The 17,794-nt window shown below is 34.2% G+C and overlaps 1 long non-coding RNA gene across 4 annotated transcripts in view; it reads left to right on the top strand.

Annotated features, from left to right (window-relative positions):
* Positions 1-329: 329 nt before the first annotated feature.
* LOC104869927 overlaps positions 330-17,794 on the top strand; it is a 78,179-nt gene continuing 60,714 nt past the window's right edge. For 3 of the 4 annotated variants that reach the window (XR_782394.1, XR_782395.1, XR_782397.1), the window contains exons 1-3: positions 330-362; positions 3,745-3,805; positions 17,553-17,611. This is a non-coding gene — a long non-coding RNA (uncharacterized LOC104869927). Of the gene's footprint in view, positions 545-3,744; positions 3,806-17,552; positions 17,612-17,794 lie in introns of all 4 variants that reach the window. The other variant, XR_782396.1, reaches the window with a different exon arrangement.

Raw genomic sequence — 17,794 nt, forward strand, 5'->3', positions numbered from 1 at the left:
TAAGCTGTTGTGGTAGGAAAAAATGGACATAAAGTACATGGGATCTCTCTATATAATTTCTTACCATTGTGTATGTGTTAGGTAAAAGAGCCAAAAAACCAGGACCAGACCAGGACCACAACAAGCCTGCTGGACTATCTCCTGATAAAGGAAAAGAATCATGGAAGAACAGGGAACTTCTTTTATAGGAGCAGGGTGGGGTTAACCTGAACTGGGGTGGAGTTGAGTGAGGTAGCATTAAGGGAGCCTGTGTCATCACTAGGAGGGCCTTGTGACATCACTGGTTACTTGAAGGTATCAAGTATTAGGTTACTCTTTTGACAAGAAAAGAAACATGATGGGAAGAAGAAGGTTGTACCATGGTAGGAGAAGACAAATTTAATGTGGAGGCTGCTATTCCATTTGGCAGCCATCTTAAGGTTCAGAGTATTATGGGAAGGAGGCTACTGTTGTATGTAGCAGCCATCTTGAGTCAAGGGAAATGTAACTATGATTCTATGATGTCTCAAAGTAATAGGCTTATTTAAAATAAAATTGAATTGTGGTAAGTCCAAGATAAAGATTAACATAAGTTGTTATGAAGGCATTTAACATACTACGAGGCCATGGAGATTGAGCAAAAATTAGCCAATTGTAAGAAATAGGAACTTAAAGTAGTCCATTTTCAAGATAAAGTCTTTATCTCTGAGTGGAAAACCACTAGTAGACGAAATTGCCCACTTGCCTGAAGACATGTCTGAGGTCATGCATCTGAAAGAGTCCTTAAGCAAAGGAAGAAGGAGTCTATAGTCAATAAAGCATGGCTTCACTATGCTCACTCTGATTGGAAAGGTCCAGTAGTTAAGAAGTTGCCCATCTGTAGCTTTATTATTTGCCTTTAAATGCACAAAATGTTTGCAGTGAGGGCAAGCCAAAGTTACATCCTGATAAAATCTAAGCAGTAAGTAGGAAGACTGTAACCCCCATAGAACTCAGCCAGTGAGGAACTGGGGGAAGGGACCTGTGTGCAAGGGGTTAACATGCTTGCTGTAACTGCCCTTGATGTGCCTACTTGCCTGTTAGGCTGTGACCTGCTCTTTCAAGGTTGAGAAATAAAGTCCTATATGCTCAATATTCCTGGTCCTCAGTTGGATCTGTCTGTTGTACACAATCAAAGGTGGGAGATAGGGGCTTTTTTCTGCCACCAATTAGCCAGAAGACCAAAATAACTGAGGCATAAAGGTCAGTTTTGTTGTTGTGGTTGTTATGTTTTGAGACAAAGTCTCATTGTGTAGTTCAGGCTGACCTTGAACTCATTATATAGCCCAGGCTGGCCTCAAATTTTCAGTGATCCTCCTGCCTCAACCTCTAAAGGTTGACTTTTGCAAACAGTGTAGTTCAGAACATGCCATTTGTATTTCAGTAAATAATGGTATTCTCCAGACAAGAAAAAGGACATTATATTGGAGTGGAAGTTGGTAATAATTTCTTTGAAAAATATGTGATAGTATTAATGTTTATGGACCCAAACCATAAAGCAATCTGAAGCACTTCGAGTCCCATATTTTAGACATTAAAATTATTTAGTGGCTCTGTGGTGAATGGTATTGGCTAGGTTAAGACTAGAAGTATGAGCACTATAGTCACAAAACTCCAAGTTAAATTCAAGACAGAGCATCTATCACTAAATATTATATAGTGGGCAAATATTTATCAAATGTAAAAGACAATGGTAGTACAGTAAGTCCCCAATTTATGAATGAGCTCTGTTCCAGCAGAATGAAAGTTGTATTAGTTTTTAAGTCTGACAAAGTGAGTCTTATACACCTTTGACATAAACACACAATGTAAAGCATAAAGAAAACTAAACACACACACAAAAATGCTGTAAATAATGCTTCCAGACATCCTGGGCTCTGATTGAGCACTGTAATACTGTTCACTATCACACTGTACCATAAGCACATAGCAGCCCAAATGTAACAATGTGACATGTGATCTACTTCCACAATTTGTTTGCAATTACAAATGATCATAATGAGAGCTCATATCTGTGAAAGTTCACAATTTGAATGCTCCTAAGTCAGAGACTTACTGTAGAGATGGAAAGGGGGGAGACAAATAGCCTTGAATGTCCAATAGATGTAGATGTACTAAACAGAGTACTCCAGATAATCCAGATAACTGCCAGATAATTTTCAGGAAAATTCGGAAGAGATGACTTCAGGGTTATAGTTGCAGATCTTTATTCAGTTGTTAATTGTACCATTTATTTCCATATACAAATAGAAGTTATCATATACCTACCTTTTTTTTCTTTCTTCTCTCTCTCTCTCTTTTTTTTTTTTTTTTTTGGTACTGGGGATCAAACTTGGGCCCTTGCACTTGCAAGGCAGGTGGCAGAACCACTGAGTCAAATCCCTCGCCCTCTTTTCCCTTCTTTAATGAGATACAGCAAGGCACTTTGTGAGTGGGCAGCAAAGATAAACAGGGACAAAAGAAACAATTCTAGTTCTTTTTGTTTATAATGTTTCAAACCATATTAAGCCTATCAGAGATAAGATTTATTATTTTGATTTCACTTTGGAGAGATGTCTATACATATTTTTTTGTTTCAATGTTCAGATAAATGTGTTCATATTGGAAATCAATAGCATGATGTTCACCTAAACTGGAAAAGCCATGAACCTCAGTGATTTGCCATGTCTTTGAAAACATCAATAGGTGGCAAAAAAGCTAATTTTAACTTCAAAATAACAAATTGTATTTCTTTTATGATATCCTTGCTGTGGTGAAAATGGAAATTATTTACTCTGGAAACCCAGGCTACCAAACTGTTAATCACTATATTGCTGTTAATTGATTTCTTTAATCATGAGCCAGGAGATTCTAGAACAGCACCTATTATACCTCTGTCCCATCTTGAAGGTGGTGGCTTTGTTATCTCTTTGAGATCACAGATTTTAGAGTGAAATGCATTTGGTTTTCATAACAGAGATACCTTTGCGTGGAACAAAAAAGAACTGGTCAGTTTAAACTATTAAGGAGTATATAGACTTTTGGAATGAGACCTAAATTGTTCTTTCTGTCTTGTCCACATTATCATGAATAAATAATTTGATATTATGCCTTCAGATATGCAGTTCAACCACCTTGCATGTGTGTACAGAAATTTTTTGTTCTTTTAAAACATGAAATGGAGGCCTTGCAATTTTGTTTAATACACCTGGAAACATTATTCCATTTTCTAAAAAGAAAATAAATAAATGAAATATAAGGCACACCAAATTTCTACAAAACTAGAAGCCAAAAGTCACAATTCTCTACTTTTCTCTCTTTCCTCTCCCTCCCTTTTTGCCTTCCTTTCTTTCTCACTCTCTTTTATTCAAAATATGTAACTGTCAATGAAAAACATGAGATCACATATTCAATAAAAGTATAATTAAAAAGAAAAATGTATAATGACATATTCCAAATAATGAGTGCCTAGGCTGACAAGAACATATTTATGGATTTATTTAAACAGTGAACATGTGCCTATTTTAGACAGAATTGGAGGAATATTACCTAACCCATTAGAAAGTTTGATTGATTGATCATTTTGCCCTTTTCCTTAATAGACTATTACAGTAGTAGACAAAGAAAGAAATAAAGTACCCAGCTAATCGATCTATATCACATTGGAAAGGTCAAAATAGAACTGTGCGTTACTACTGTCAGAAATATATAAAACATTACCATTTCTGTACCATATTTTCATCACAGAAACTGTGTTGGGGCACGAGGAAGACACAATATTCATCCACTCCTGTGACCAAAATAACAAGTAAGTTGGAAATAGAATGGTAGAATTTTTATCTTGGGAGTGGTACTGACTGAAAGAAAATACTGTAAATTCACTCTTCTTTTATGGGATCTTGAGTTGTCACTCAATTTATCCTCTAAGTACTTAGGTACGTTTTTTCACAAGAGATGCTCAAATTGACATATGTATACTTATGACATAAAATAACATGTATGTTAGAAATAGGCCAAATCACAAAGAATATTTAGAACATAATATATATATAATAAATATATTGTTATAAATGCGTAATTTAAAAATTATAAACAAGGATAAAGAGAAACAACTGAGAATTATATTTTGCATCTTGCTAAATAGGAATAGGAAATTTAAAAGAGTTATACATAAATATAAGTATTCTGTGAGTAGCTTCAAATATAATGGGTTAAACATGCTATCCAGTCTTACTACGTAATTTTGTTGCTCACAAAAAAACTGTAAAAAATATAATGTTTTTATTAAGCTTTGTATTAATATAAACATTGTATTTATGTGGGATTTAAAAAATATAATGTAGAAATTGTGCACACAGAACAAACTGAATTGCATTAATTATTTAAAATGCTAGCAGGACAAAGCTAGTTGCTTCGCAGAGCATCTTAATATGAAATATGAATTCTAAGAAACAATGAAAATTTGAAGCCTTTAACTTTCAAAGACAACTTGTGTTCTTTGCTGCCTCTTGACAGTTCAGCTTAAGTTGAAATTTATGTGGCAAACCTTTTATTATAATTCTTACCTCTGAAGAAACTCTATAATGATACTTGCACTGGAGGTTTCATTGTTATTTTAAAATACCCTCTTTGGAGAAAGAAAAGCCACATTAAATATTCAAGTCAGTATAATGGCTAAAGACACAATATTTATGAGAATGAAAAGTTCTACTAAATTTTTGTATCAGAGAACAGATTATGTTGTAAATCTGATATTAAAAATCAAAGGTAAATCAATAAACATTTGAATGCCTATTAAGTGCAGCACAGTTTTTTATTAAGTAGATGGATAGTAAATAATAGAAAAAGCTCCAAAAGAGATTATAAACCAGTGTAGACATAATAAAAGATAGAATATTATGAATACCACAAAAGACATTTGAATACGAAGTTGAGAAGCTTAAAGAAAAAGGAGCTAATATGAGTAAAACTATCAGAAAAGACTTCATGGAGGAAGTGATAGAGCTTAACAACCAGAAATGTCAGAAGAGAAAACTTAAGGTAGATGCTGTAAATGAGATAAAAAGAAATTATGCAAAGAAATGGAGGCATACATGCAGAAATTATGAGCAATTCAGGTTTACTAGGAAACAGCTTGAATATAGGCACTGGAATATGAAATCTGAAAAGTATGATGCACAATATTTCACATAGCTTGAATGTCAAGTTGAATAGGTTAGATATCAATTGATGGGAAATAGAAAAAAATTTAAAAGTTTTTGAATAGATATATGAACAAGAAAAGTTTAATTTTGTGTAATAGTTATTGTCCTACAGAGAAAAAGAACCAGTAGAATAGATTTAGATCAATATGCAATCGGGTAATGACCATAAATATACTAGCTTTCTGATCTTCCAAGTTATTTAGGCAATGAGACAGGGAAAGACTGCTGCTAGCAAAGATGTAGTAATAGGGACCAAGCTTTTTGTCCCAAAGGACAAACAGGAAAAAGAAAATATAAAATAATGGCCTTCAAATTATTACATACCAGGGACTGAAGTACAGTGAAACTGGAGAGGTAGGAAATAAATAAAGCAAGCCCAATGACTGTCCAGACTACTACCGGGAAGTAAGTTATAGGCCACTGTGCAGCAGAAGACACCCAGAAAGAGCACTGTGTTCTGTCTGTGTGTGGCAGTGAAACTGAGATCCCAGGATTAGGGGACATCAGAGCACTAGAGAAAAAAGAGCTTCACAGAGTAGAGGGTCAGCCTTGAGCCTTCATATGGATACTGAACAACATCTGAGTGTAGAAAATGTAAACACGTACTGCAAACATGTACAGGAAAAGGGAAAGGGATAGAAATGTGTGGAAGGGAAGGGAAAAGGGATGGAAAAAGAAATTAAGATGCATCATGTGCATGTACCAGTTCCACACAGAGACTGCAAACATTATATACTATAAACATGTAGAAATGAAATACAATAGACTTGTCCAATTCCTGTACAACACCCCCACCCTCCACCAAAAGAAAATTTGAGGCAAGAATAGAACTTCCCCAAAGAACTAGAAGGAATAAATCCTAGATTTCAAAGAAGGGCCATGATTTTCTTGTTTTTACTAAGCATAGTAGGGCCTTTACATATTAATTACTATGGTGGTTTTTTTAAAATCCACAAATTACTAATTCCTTGATTCCTTCTCTTTCTAGGAAGCACAGTTTAATTCACATCCCCTTAAGCATGTGGTCTAGAGTCAATAATCTAATGAAGTATGGAAAAGGATAATGTTAACTCTAGAGGAAATAAAGCAGGCAGGTACCACCCTAACCAAGTGGTCAAGGTTAATATTACCAGTGATGCCATTCTGATGAACTGTAGCCTTTGATATGATGAGAAAGGCATTTTATCTTGCAGTTCCCTCCACACAAATCCATAACCTCAGTATCATGATGAAAAGGGCTCAAATAAATTCTGTCTATGGGGAAACTACAAAATACTTGAGCACTAGTCTTTACAAGTGTCAGGGTTATGTCAAGCAAGGAAAGATTAAGAAACTGGCAAAGCCTAAAGGAGACTATGGAGACAGGACAACTAATACCTGTATAGCCGGTGGAACAGAAAAAGGAGAAATAGTAACATGAAACCCAAGTAATAGCAAAAAGAGAAGAAAAAATAAACAAATAGGTAAGGAGGTAAAAAGTTCTATACATAGACAGAAAATAAATTAAATATAAAAACTTCCGCTATAAATGAAATTCCACAAGACATTTTCACTAAAGAATTCTAGCAAACTTTAAGGAGCAAATAGCATCAATTTCACACAGTCCCTTCCAGAAAATTTGAGAAGGGGAAAACATAATTCCTATGTAGCCAGTGTAATAGTGCACGCCTGCAAACTGAGGCAGGAAGATTATAAAATCAAGCTCAATCTTGGTGATTTAGGAATTTAGGGAAACCCTGTCTCAAAGCAAACAAACAAAAAGGGCCTGGGATATAGTTCAGTGCTACGGCAGGGGTCCAATCTTCACTACCACACACGCACACACACACACACACACACACACACACATCAGGGAATGTTTTGTGGCATGTACAGACTAAAGAAAAAAAACTATGGCATTATCTCCAAAGATTCATAAAATTGATTGATATGAACTAACATCAATTTCTAACTTTAAAAAAGTAAAGACTAGAATATCCTTAACACCATAACATTATCTACAAATTATGACAGAAGACATCACCATAATGGAAGTATTTGTTATCTGTTGTTTTGAAGCTAATTACTGGGAGACAGCAGCTTAAAGCACATTGATTACCTTACATAGGTTTTGATAGTCGATAATCTGGTAACAGTGTGATGGGATGATTTTGGTTCACAATAATTCTTATGATTGCCATTAAACTGTTAGCCAGGGCTAAAATCTCTGAACAATTGGTTGAAAAGAGATTTAGTTCTGTAATATACTCAGTTTTCAGGAGTCATAAGTTTCTTATCTTGAGTCTTTCCATATTGCTTGCCCCAGAATAGTGCAGAGAGAGAGAGAGAGAGAGAAAGAGAGAGAGAGGAGAGATCATGAGCCAAAGTTCTTTGCAGCTTTTAATAAACTAATTTCAGAAGTGATATATAATCCCTTCTGCCATATTCTGTTATATAGAAGCCAATTCAGCTCACATATGAGAATAATGGAAATCAACTTCTCTTCTTATATGAGACTCATTAGTGTATTTGTCCACATATTTGTAAAGTCACTACTGGTCACACTCTGTGCACAAATTACTTAAATAATTCAGCTGAGTGTGATTACACCTGAGGCTGAAATAGGAGGCTCGTGTTGAACCCATACTGCAAAATTTACAAAATTTGGATATTTCTGCCTAAAATTACATTGGCCATAAGAGCAAAAATTTATTTAAATGCCCTGTTGTAGGTAATGAAAAGAGAGAATGTTCTTTTTTCATAAATGAGTTTTCAATTTTCATTCCTTCTCATTTCTTATAAAGAGGCTCTCAGCTCTACAATAGAACTTCCCCTGATATCATATGTCTGCTGTATATGCAAATAAATTCAGTGAAATATCAGTGCCAAGCTGACAGGCACTAATTCGAGAAGTCAATAGGTGCTTGTGCATAGGAATAGTCTGATCTGACTATATTAGTTTTCTTTGCCAATCGAGGTCCTTCTTGAGTAACCATGTCAGGATTATTTTCAGACACAATCCAGATTCATGAATGTCAAATCAAATCATTAAGTAAAAGAAGCACTCAGAGCTGGGGATCAGATTCATAAGCCTGGATTTTGATATATGTAAATCAGCAACATGAAACAGAGTCAAGCACAAGAAAGCAGAATCATAAAATTGAGAGTCATGTTTTCAAAAAAGAATAACCAGCTGCATTCTCATTGTATTCTTTTATATTTCAGATTTTAGAATATCCCTGTCAGACATCTGATTATTGCTGAAATATAGTGTAACAACGAATGCCCTTCTTTTCTAGATCAATACTTTTGCTAAACTAAACATTCTGAAAGTTGAGTCTGGAAATGACAGGAGGAGTTATCTTGATTAAAGCCAGTTGTGAAGAATGGATTGTGAATTTTAGGAATTTAATTAATGAAAGACAAACCACAAACTTCAGATTTATTAATTGAAACAGGTATGAACCAAGAGATACAACAAAGTCAGACTAAAGAAATAAGCCCATGACAGAAGACACGGTGTCCTAGCAACAAAATCATTTTTTTGTACTGACTTGTGTTTGACATCCTCTTATTTTGTCTGACTAAGCCAAGTCCTTTAAAATTTTTAAGAAATATCACAGTGTTACTTATAATACTTTCTTCATAAATTTGTATACAAAAAGACAATATTGTCTTATGTACATTATTCACAATTTTAAGATTCAAATATTATTTGAAGGTAACTCATTTGCGTACCTTGGATTATACTGTCTTCACATCAGAAAAACCAAACAAAAAATACAGAACTAAATTTGAGAAACTCTTGGCTGAAATAAATAGTGCTTGGATGTCTTAATAGGCATAGATAGTGAACAATAGTTCTAGGTCAAATAAATTTGGGGAAACATACTAAATTGTTTTAGGGCTTGGCATTACTTGCGATATATTGATAAGTACTTTATCTTGAAAAGTGGCCATGGAAGGAAAAAATCTGAAAACACTGACGTCAGAAACATTTTTCTAAGTGTGTCTTCCACATTTACATTCTGCAGAATGCATACTAGAAAGCATTATGTTATTATGTATTTAAGATTAAAGTGTAAATTATTGGAATCAATTTTTTAAATGATAACATGAAAGTTGTGAAAGACAGTGAGCATCAAAATGCAGTAAAAGCTCTGACAAAGCCTAAGTCCAAGCTATCCAATCATTTTTTGAATTATGAATCCCGAGAATTTCAAAAAGGTACTGAATAATAAAGACACTAACTTTAAAAATCAGGTTGATTTTCTGTACCATGGACCAAGTTTTCTGGTGTATATATTTAAATTCCATTTTAAAATATAGTTTTGGTCAAAGATGTTCAGGTTTTTTAAACAGAGTTAGCTTCTAGAGTATACTGTGTAGTCAAGATCTCTTCAGCATTTTAATAACTCCAATCCCCTGCAAAGAGATGAGATGTTTTCATAAGTTCTGAGCATTGGCTTTGAAGAAATGCAGTAATTTCAGGTTACTACTGTCATATTTATCCTCAAAGGCACTTTGCAATAATTAAAAATAGGCTTTAAATACCTCATCAACTTTAACATTTCTAAAAATTAAAAGTCACATTATTGATTTTTTAACAACCCATCTATATTTTAAAGTAATTTTTAGATTCTCACCTTCTACTGAGGTGACAAGAAATAGTAGCAAACAGAGAAGAGATGCTTCATGAAAAGTTTTAACTTTATAAAGAGTAATAAAACTTAATGTGTCTACAGCTTCTAGTTTCAAAATGGCAAGGAAGAGATATTATTTCCCACTTCTATGAAAAACTCCTACCGAATTAAAAAGTATGTCAAGAACTAGAAGCCCAAATTGATCTTCAATGAATGTAGGTTGAATCTGCAAACTTGAGCCAGTCTGTGAATACAAAAAACAGAAGAATACATACAAATGAATTAGCAAAGCCAAGAAGGTTCTCCCTAGTGCCTTCAAGTTGGGGTGGGTCTAAAGGAACGGATGTAATGATAAACTCTAGAGACATTTTGGGAAGCTCCTGTAACAAACACTTTGGGTACTATGCGGATGTCCCCAGTGGTAACAAAAAGGATGGGCTTGATAGAAAGCTGAATAAAAAAGAGAAACAGTCTACATTAGATCTTCCATGGCTCTCCCCAGTGTAGGAGTGTGATAAACAAGTGTGTTTTGTGTTTAGGAATCTTAGGGTACAGCAGAAGTGAAGAGAGTGATACTGTTCTGGATGCAGGGTCCTCATTTCATGTTTGCATGCCAGTAAAGATTACTTAGCAATTTTGCCTGCACAGATTGTGAACAAAAGTAGCCAGATTTATACCACCCAGGCAGGACATCTGACTGCCTCAGACTAAATTCAATGCTTATTGAGCTTCCAATCAATTTTTAGTGGCTCGTTTGTAAATATAAATGGCCTGCCAACTTTTAAGAATGAATGATATAGACAAAACAAGCAAAGAGAAGGAAGAGGTTATAGGGCACACAGGCTTCAAAGGGATTAAGGTAGTTTTTGTGGGATATTGAGTTCTGAGAAGGTGCTTATGAAACAACAAATATGCCACTTTTTTCTCTTTGCCTTTCTGTCATGCTTTGTGATCCTCTTGTGCACATGCCTTAGATCCTGGGTTCAATCTTCGACATAGAAAAAGAGGAAAGGAGGGAAGGAATAAGAAAGAAAGGAAAAAAGAAAGGAAGAATTTTATGTTACAAATATATTTCTTGTTTGAGTTTTGAGAATATGTCAAATATTTTTCTTGTTTCAATTGTTGCATTTAAGAACCTTATATCATTCGGGTTAACTATTTTTAATTTATTTTAAAATATTCTAAGTATTTTAATTGTCTTTTAGTCATCACTTTGGTATAAGTGAATCTGCCATCCTAGCGTTTTGGAGATGTTTGAAGCATAACACCTGATACATACATTCCAGAGAAGGAGAGCACTGCAGGCCACATACAGGATGCACCGAGGAACAGAGTAAATGACCAGGAATTGGAGAAAGCAGACCCTGTAGACTAAACAATCTGGGCCTTATCTGGAGATACAGAGTGATGCTGCAAGGGATTCTTGCAGCTAGGTCACTAGAGGCACTTCCAATTTTAGCAGATGTCAAGAAACAGAATAATATTAATTTTAGAGTTTGCACTCAGTTTTGTAACATTTTCCATTATTATGAAAATACCTGGGGTTAGGTACATTATAAAGAAAAGCAGTGTATATAGCCCATTGTTCTGGACATTCGAGAGCCTGGGTCTGGCACTGACTCAGCTCTAGTGAGAACCTTATGGAGGGTGACATCCCAGTAGTGGGAGCACATGCTGAACAGGTGCTCTACCACTGAATGACCTCAGCCCCTCAAATTCTTTATTTATTCAGACTACCCAATGGATAAGAGTAAACTACTTTTTTTTTTTTTTTTTTTTTTTTTTTGGTACTGGGGATTGAACTTGGGACCTTGCGCTTGCAAGGCAGGCCACCGAACCAGTGAGCTAAATCCCCGGCCCGAGTAAACTACTTTTTAGTTATTTGAAGTATAGCAAATTTTTCGTAAAGCTTTGAGAAATTTTTCCTAAACCATCTGAGAATGGTTTCTATCAAAACAAGTAATCAACCAAGACAGAAAAGGAATGGTGGTCCAGCAAATAGGACACCCAACAGAGAAGAGAGGTAAAGAAAATACCCAAGATCATGACAAAAAAGAAATATCCGTGTGAGAGTTGAATAACAACCCTAAAGCTTGGTCAGATGTCTCCATTTGGCCTAGGTAGAGAAAAATGAAATATACTTGAAAATGAGAGGAAAGCTTTGGCTATATGGAAAATTTTCTAGTTAAGCATTTGCAGTTCTGTGGTGTGTGTGTGTGGTGATATATTTATAAGTGCAAAAAAAACCAAATCAGAGTTGGGGGCAGACAGCAATTTTTAACCACAGTTTAAAAAAAGTTGTAGAGGAAGGAAATGTAATCAGAGTATATTTCTGAGCTCAGTAGTGAATGATATTTGAAAAATTATCATGGAAACACTGAATGTTTTTAAGCAAAAAATGGGACATAATTATATTGGGAGGAAAATAGAATATGTAAGTTAGCCAAATAATAAAATCTTATAATATGAAGTTGGTAGGTAATACTTAAATTGATTAAATAAGATATAAAGTGTGAAAATACTAGTCCCTATACAGATAATGGCAAAACAAAATAGTTGAGCATTAAATGTGTTTGCCTTCAGGCATTAGGGAAGGGACAAAAAGTTAAGAAACACTTCTAAAGAGAAAATACACATTTCAGAAGCAGTAAACTTTTAAACTAGTTTTTGCTCATATACTCATGTCTTTGTTAAAAGTAAATAAAAAATTTAGTTACTTGACTTATATTTCCCATTAATAAAATATATCTTGTAGTAATACTAACAAATCACTTGGTGTTTTCCATGATTTTTCTGGTGAAAAGATTAGTAAGTGCAATTGCTTTCACTATGAAAACTTTCTCAACATTAATTCTAAATTATTATTATTTTTCTTTTCCTTTATTTTAGTGCTTCAATTCCCATACAGCTCACATGGAAAATTAATTGGAATCTTAAGAATCATTATGTTGCCTTCATTAAGATTACTTTTTTGAGGTCAAATTACTTTGAAAATAAAATGATTCTTGACTTTAATTTTATCTTTAGATTATAGCAATTGGAAACCTAATATCTAATGATGATTAGCATAAATCCTTAAGTCATGGCTGGTGCTGGATGCCCAATAATATTTTAGAATATTGTATTTCTGAAGATACTGGTTATAGCCTGAGACATATAAACCAAGCTGATGATTCATTAAAAATTGATTACAAATTTAAGTTAAAAACCTACTCTTGTAGAAAACCTCTTAAATGCCTGACAATTCACTTTGAGTCTAAGTGGAATGATACAATTAAAGGTCATTATTAGACTTTTGTTTGTAATTTTACATTTGAAAACTAAACGTTGCCCAGGTTAGACTCTGAAATCTAATTTGCCTACAATATGATATTCAAATCATTTTTCTTTTGTTATTCAATTGTAACTCTAATATCAAATATGTTAATTACCATGAAAATTCCCAGAGTTATATTTGTACATTTCTGTCTGGTTCTAAAGTTGTGGCCATATGTGCTTGAGATTGTGGTTAAATCAAGTACATGTGTGAAGACTGGCACTGTGGTTAAAGAATGAGGGGCTGATATAGAGCCGTATCTGTTGAGATATCTTTTGGTGGGGATATAAATATGGAACCCTTCTGAGAGCTGTGTCCACTTGAGGGTGTATTAGAAAGGCAACTCAGGAGCTTTCCTAAGGGATATAACAGAAGTCATAATTAAGGCTTCCGCAGGATGATGAACATGGCAAAAATAAAATTTTTGAATTAATGTGTTATGTTATGCAGGAATTTCTTCTGGCTTGCAAAATAACTTTTTATAAATCTAAGAAATTTTATAAGATAATTTAAACACTTAAATGAAAGCTATAGTAAAATTCTTGAGATTAATGCTTGCTAAGCTAAATACATAAAATATCTCTTTTATATGACTAGAATTGATGGTAGACAAAAATTTTAGGTCCAGAAACTCCAGTCAAATAATTAGACAAAGTAAATTAATATCCCATTCAAATTAAGGTGTCTCTTTCATATTTATATACCTTCAAAAAAATTGAATGTTGGGCTGGGTACTTTGCTCAGTGGTTCTGCTGCCTGCCACATAAGCACAAGGTCCCAGTTTCAATCCCTGGTACCAAAAACCAAAACAAAACAAAACAAAACAAAACAAAATTGAATGTTTAAAAGAATAATTCGAAGTAGTATAGAAGCTTGCAAACTAAGGTAAATTATGGAGAAATCTGAAAAAGATTGCTGGATACACAAATAACATACTTATGGGATAAAGTATTTATATACATGAAATATTATTTTTTGTATTTTTCAAAGCAATATTATTATGTGCATTAAGCACCAAAAGATTTTTTTTTTTTTTAGTACCAGGGATTGAATTCCAGCCCTTGCGCTTGTGAGGCAGGCGGCAGAACCATTGAGCCAAATCCCCAGCCCAAGCACCAAAAGAATTTAAATGCAGATCATATAATTCCAAACAAACAATTAAAAACAAAGACAGTAAGCAGTAAGGGTAGCAGGTATTACTAACATGCATTTTATAGCTGTTTTAAATTGTTTTAAGATCCATAGAATCTAATAAACTAATTTCAGTGGATTCTACTATAATACGTGTGACACTGCTTGCGATTTTAAGTAACATATTAAGTACATATATTGGGCTCTATAACCACATATTTTTATGAAAAATTAGAAGTAATGTAAATCCTCATTTGCTCTGTCTTTAATTTCACATATATATAAGGTTACAAACGCTTAAAAAGCTATAGTCTAAAACAATTGACTACTGTCACCGATGGAAATAAAGCAGACAAGGGACGCAGGTGGTGTGAAATTGACAGCAGAAGTGTGAGTGCAACTGAAGAACAATGTTCAAGCTAGCAAAGCTATAGGGAGGAAACTGACAGAAGCGATAGCCCCTGTACATTACTGCATATACTGCAACTCTGAGAAGCACTGTGTAATACGTGTATTTGTCATAGTCTTGTCCCAGGATAAGAATACACAGTGTCAAAGAATAATGAAAAGTAGAAGAAAGTCTTCTTGATATATATTTATATATAGTCTAAAATTTTATATTTAACTGTATAAGGAAAGGTAAAATACTGAGATCACATTTTGATAGTAAATGGTACTTCTTGCCATTGGAAATTGATTAGCAACAGCAATAACAAAAACAGCACAGACACACACAAGGAATTTATAACTGATTATCTTGGCCCTCTACTCTTTTATTTGGGGGATAGTGAGGCTCTAGAAAGTAAATTTTTAGCCTGTACTGTATATGACTATGACTAATAGATAATTTACTCTTTCTTTGGGAAGAGAAACCCAAGCTCGTTCCCTGCTTCTAAAAATGTGTGACTAACTCAGTTCTCTACTAGGGCTCCTGACCACCCTTGCTATCCTCTCTACTAGGGCTCATGCCAGTTTAGATGGTTGAAGAGATAAACACAGTGCCTTCGCTTATCCTTTTGAAGCATCAGTTACTCTCACTCATAAAACAAGTGGCATGAAAATGATAGAAACCACTACAATAGCAAGTCAACTCACTGGCATCTGTGACGCACACTCTATCTTACACTAAACATTTTTCTATGAACTTAAATTATTAATTTTCTGCAGGTAGGAATTGTTTGTAAAATAAAAGGCCTTGAATTACCTTTCCAGGAATAGCTATGAAGTTTATTCATAGTTTCAATTGTTATACTCTGCAGAATGTCTGTCAAGCAAATAAAAAGGGAATGGTTGGATTAAAAAACAAAGAGAAGGCATTTGATCATGTTATATTTTATAGAATTAGTACGTTCAATTCAAACAAAAAGCTTGCAGAAGCAGATTTGTGGAGCTAGAGATGGCCAGTCCCCAATGGAAAGTCTGACTCTTGCCAAACAGGAAAGATTTTTGTGTCCAGTATTACTGCTGAGGAGATTAATTTGTTTCATAATCTGGTGTCTCCAAGCAAACTTTGACACTACTCAGAGAAGGGCACTGGGGAAATGCTGAAAGGAAGAGGAGAGGAAAACTTTGTATCATTAGTTAATGAAGGTGGGAGAAAATAAAAGAATCCTAAATCTGACATGGGCCTTAAAGAAAATGTTTTTAGAGCTATGGTTTTGCATTGTGTATAAACAATTATATAAACTGAGTGTAGTGGTGTATTCCTGTGATCCCAGAACTCTAGGAGGTGGAAGTAGGAGGATCACAAATTTGTGCCTAGCCTGGGCAATTTAATGATTTAAAGAGATCCTATCTCCAAATAAAAAGTAAAAAAAAAAAAAAAAAAAAAGGCTGGATATGTAGCTCAGTGCAATGAACTTGGGTTCAATTTTCAGTACTCTAAAAAACAAACTGATGTTTTTCTTTATAGTAAAACATTCCATACATACGATGGAAATGTTCTAGAAGAAAAGCTACTTTATATTGTGAGTTAGTAGTTTGGGAAGCATCTAATGAGTAAAAATATTTATCTTTGTAATATATTGCCTGAAACAAGTAGGGTGACAGATCTAATCTGTCCTTTTTCTTAGTAATTCATGGGCCATTTTGTTAAAAAACTAAACCTGGAAGTTTTATCTTATTACAAAAATGTGTAAACTTTCACACAACAAAGAAACTTAATTATATTTAAATGTAATTTTGCATTTCTCAAATGAGGTAAGGACAATGGAAATGCTCAAAGCCGCAAATATTAACGTCGACCCTTAATTAACTCTGACCATCACCCTGCCCTGCTCTACCACATGTATTCCATGCGTGTGTGAAGCTGAGTCCATGTGTAATATGTCAACCTGGTAATAGTAGGAGAGGGCATTGTACAATATGGGAAAATATCCCATATCTAATTTTATATGAATATAGGATGTAAGGCACACTTTAAATTTTTCCAAAGCACAGAGAAATCAGTTCTTTGTCAAATATGATATTCCTATTCTCATCCCAGGATCTTGCTTACATAAAACATTTGCGTGAAGAAGATAAAAGGGCCGCCATTTCACAGCAGTACAGTGGGGAACTGTGGTGATAAATACCTTTTCAAAGATATGATGACAGATGCCATTAAAAGGCACAAGCTGTCAAATATGGAGTCTCATATGTGCTTTGTTCTTCATTTCTAAATTCATCCCAGATTGTTTGTAGAATTTAAAACACAGTCATGGGAGGCTGATGATTAGGGAAACTATTTGAAGTTCACAATCAGAACAGCTGGTTCAGAGATGACAGAAGATGATCCTAAGTTCTATGAAGTAAATGCAAAATAGTGACGGGGGATGTTTTGGCAAGTAATAAGAGGACTACCGTCAGGTACTTACTGCAGGTGTCAAGCAGCATTTGGATTACATGTGTTTTGCAGAGCCAGTGTTGTCAATTAGCCCACTGTCTCTGAAGAAAAAGATATATGATTATTTGAGAAATATTTAAAAAATGATTTGGGGTAGGAAAATAAGAACAACACTAATATATGAGTAATCATTGAAAAAAACAGGTCACAAATTCTAAGGGCATAAAATCATGATCATTATGTCTTAACTAAAGTATTATAATACTGTCCTACCTGATTAAACTTCCTTCTTTTAAATTATTTTAAATTTTTATTATTATAAAAGTAACAACTTGAGATCTACCCTCTTAACAAATCTTTAAACAATATACAATTGTTAATTATAGGTGCAATGTTGCATAGAAAATCTGTAGAATTTAATTCTGTTTTATAACTGATGGTTTATTCTCACTGAACAGCAACTCCACATTTCTCCTCCACTATGTTCCTGGCAACCACCATCTACTCTGCTTTCTGAGTGCGTAGCTATTTTATGTACCTTCTATTAGTAGCAGCCTAAAGGTTTTATTCTTCTGTGAATAACTTGTTTCATTTAGGATAATGTCCTCCAAGTTCATTTATGACATGTATGGCAAGATTTCTTTCTTTTTAAAGGCCAATGTATGTATGTGTGTGTGTGTGTGTGTGTGTGTGTGTGTGT

This window comes from Fukomys damarensis, unplaced genomic scaffold (genome assembly GCF_012274545.1).
Source record: "Fukomys damarensis isolate Sample0158 unplaced genomic scaffold, DMR_v1.0_HiC HiC_scaffold_4, whole genome shotgun sequence".
NCBI lineage: Eukaryota > Metazoa > Chordata > Mammalia > Rodentia > Bathyergidae > Fukomys > Fukomys damarensis.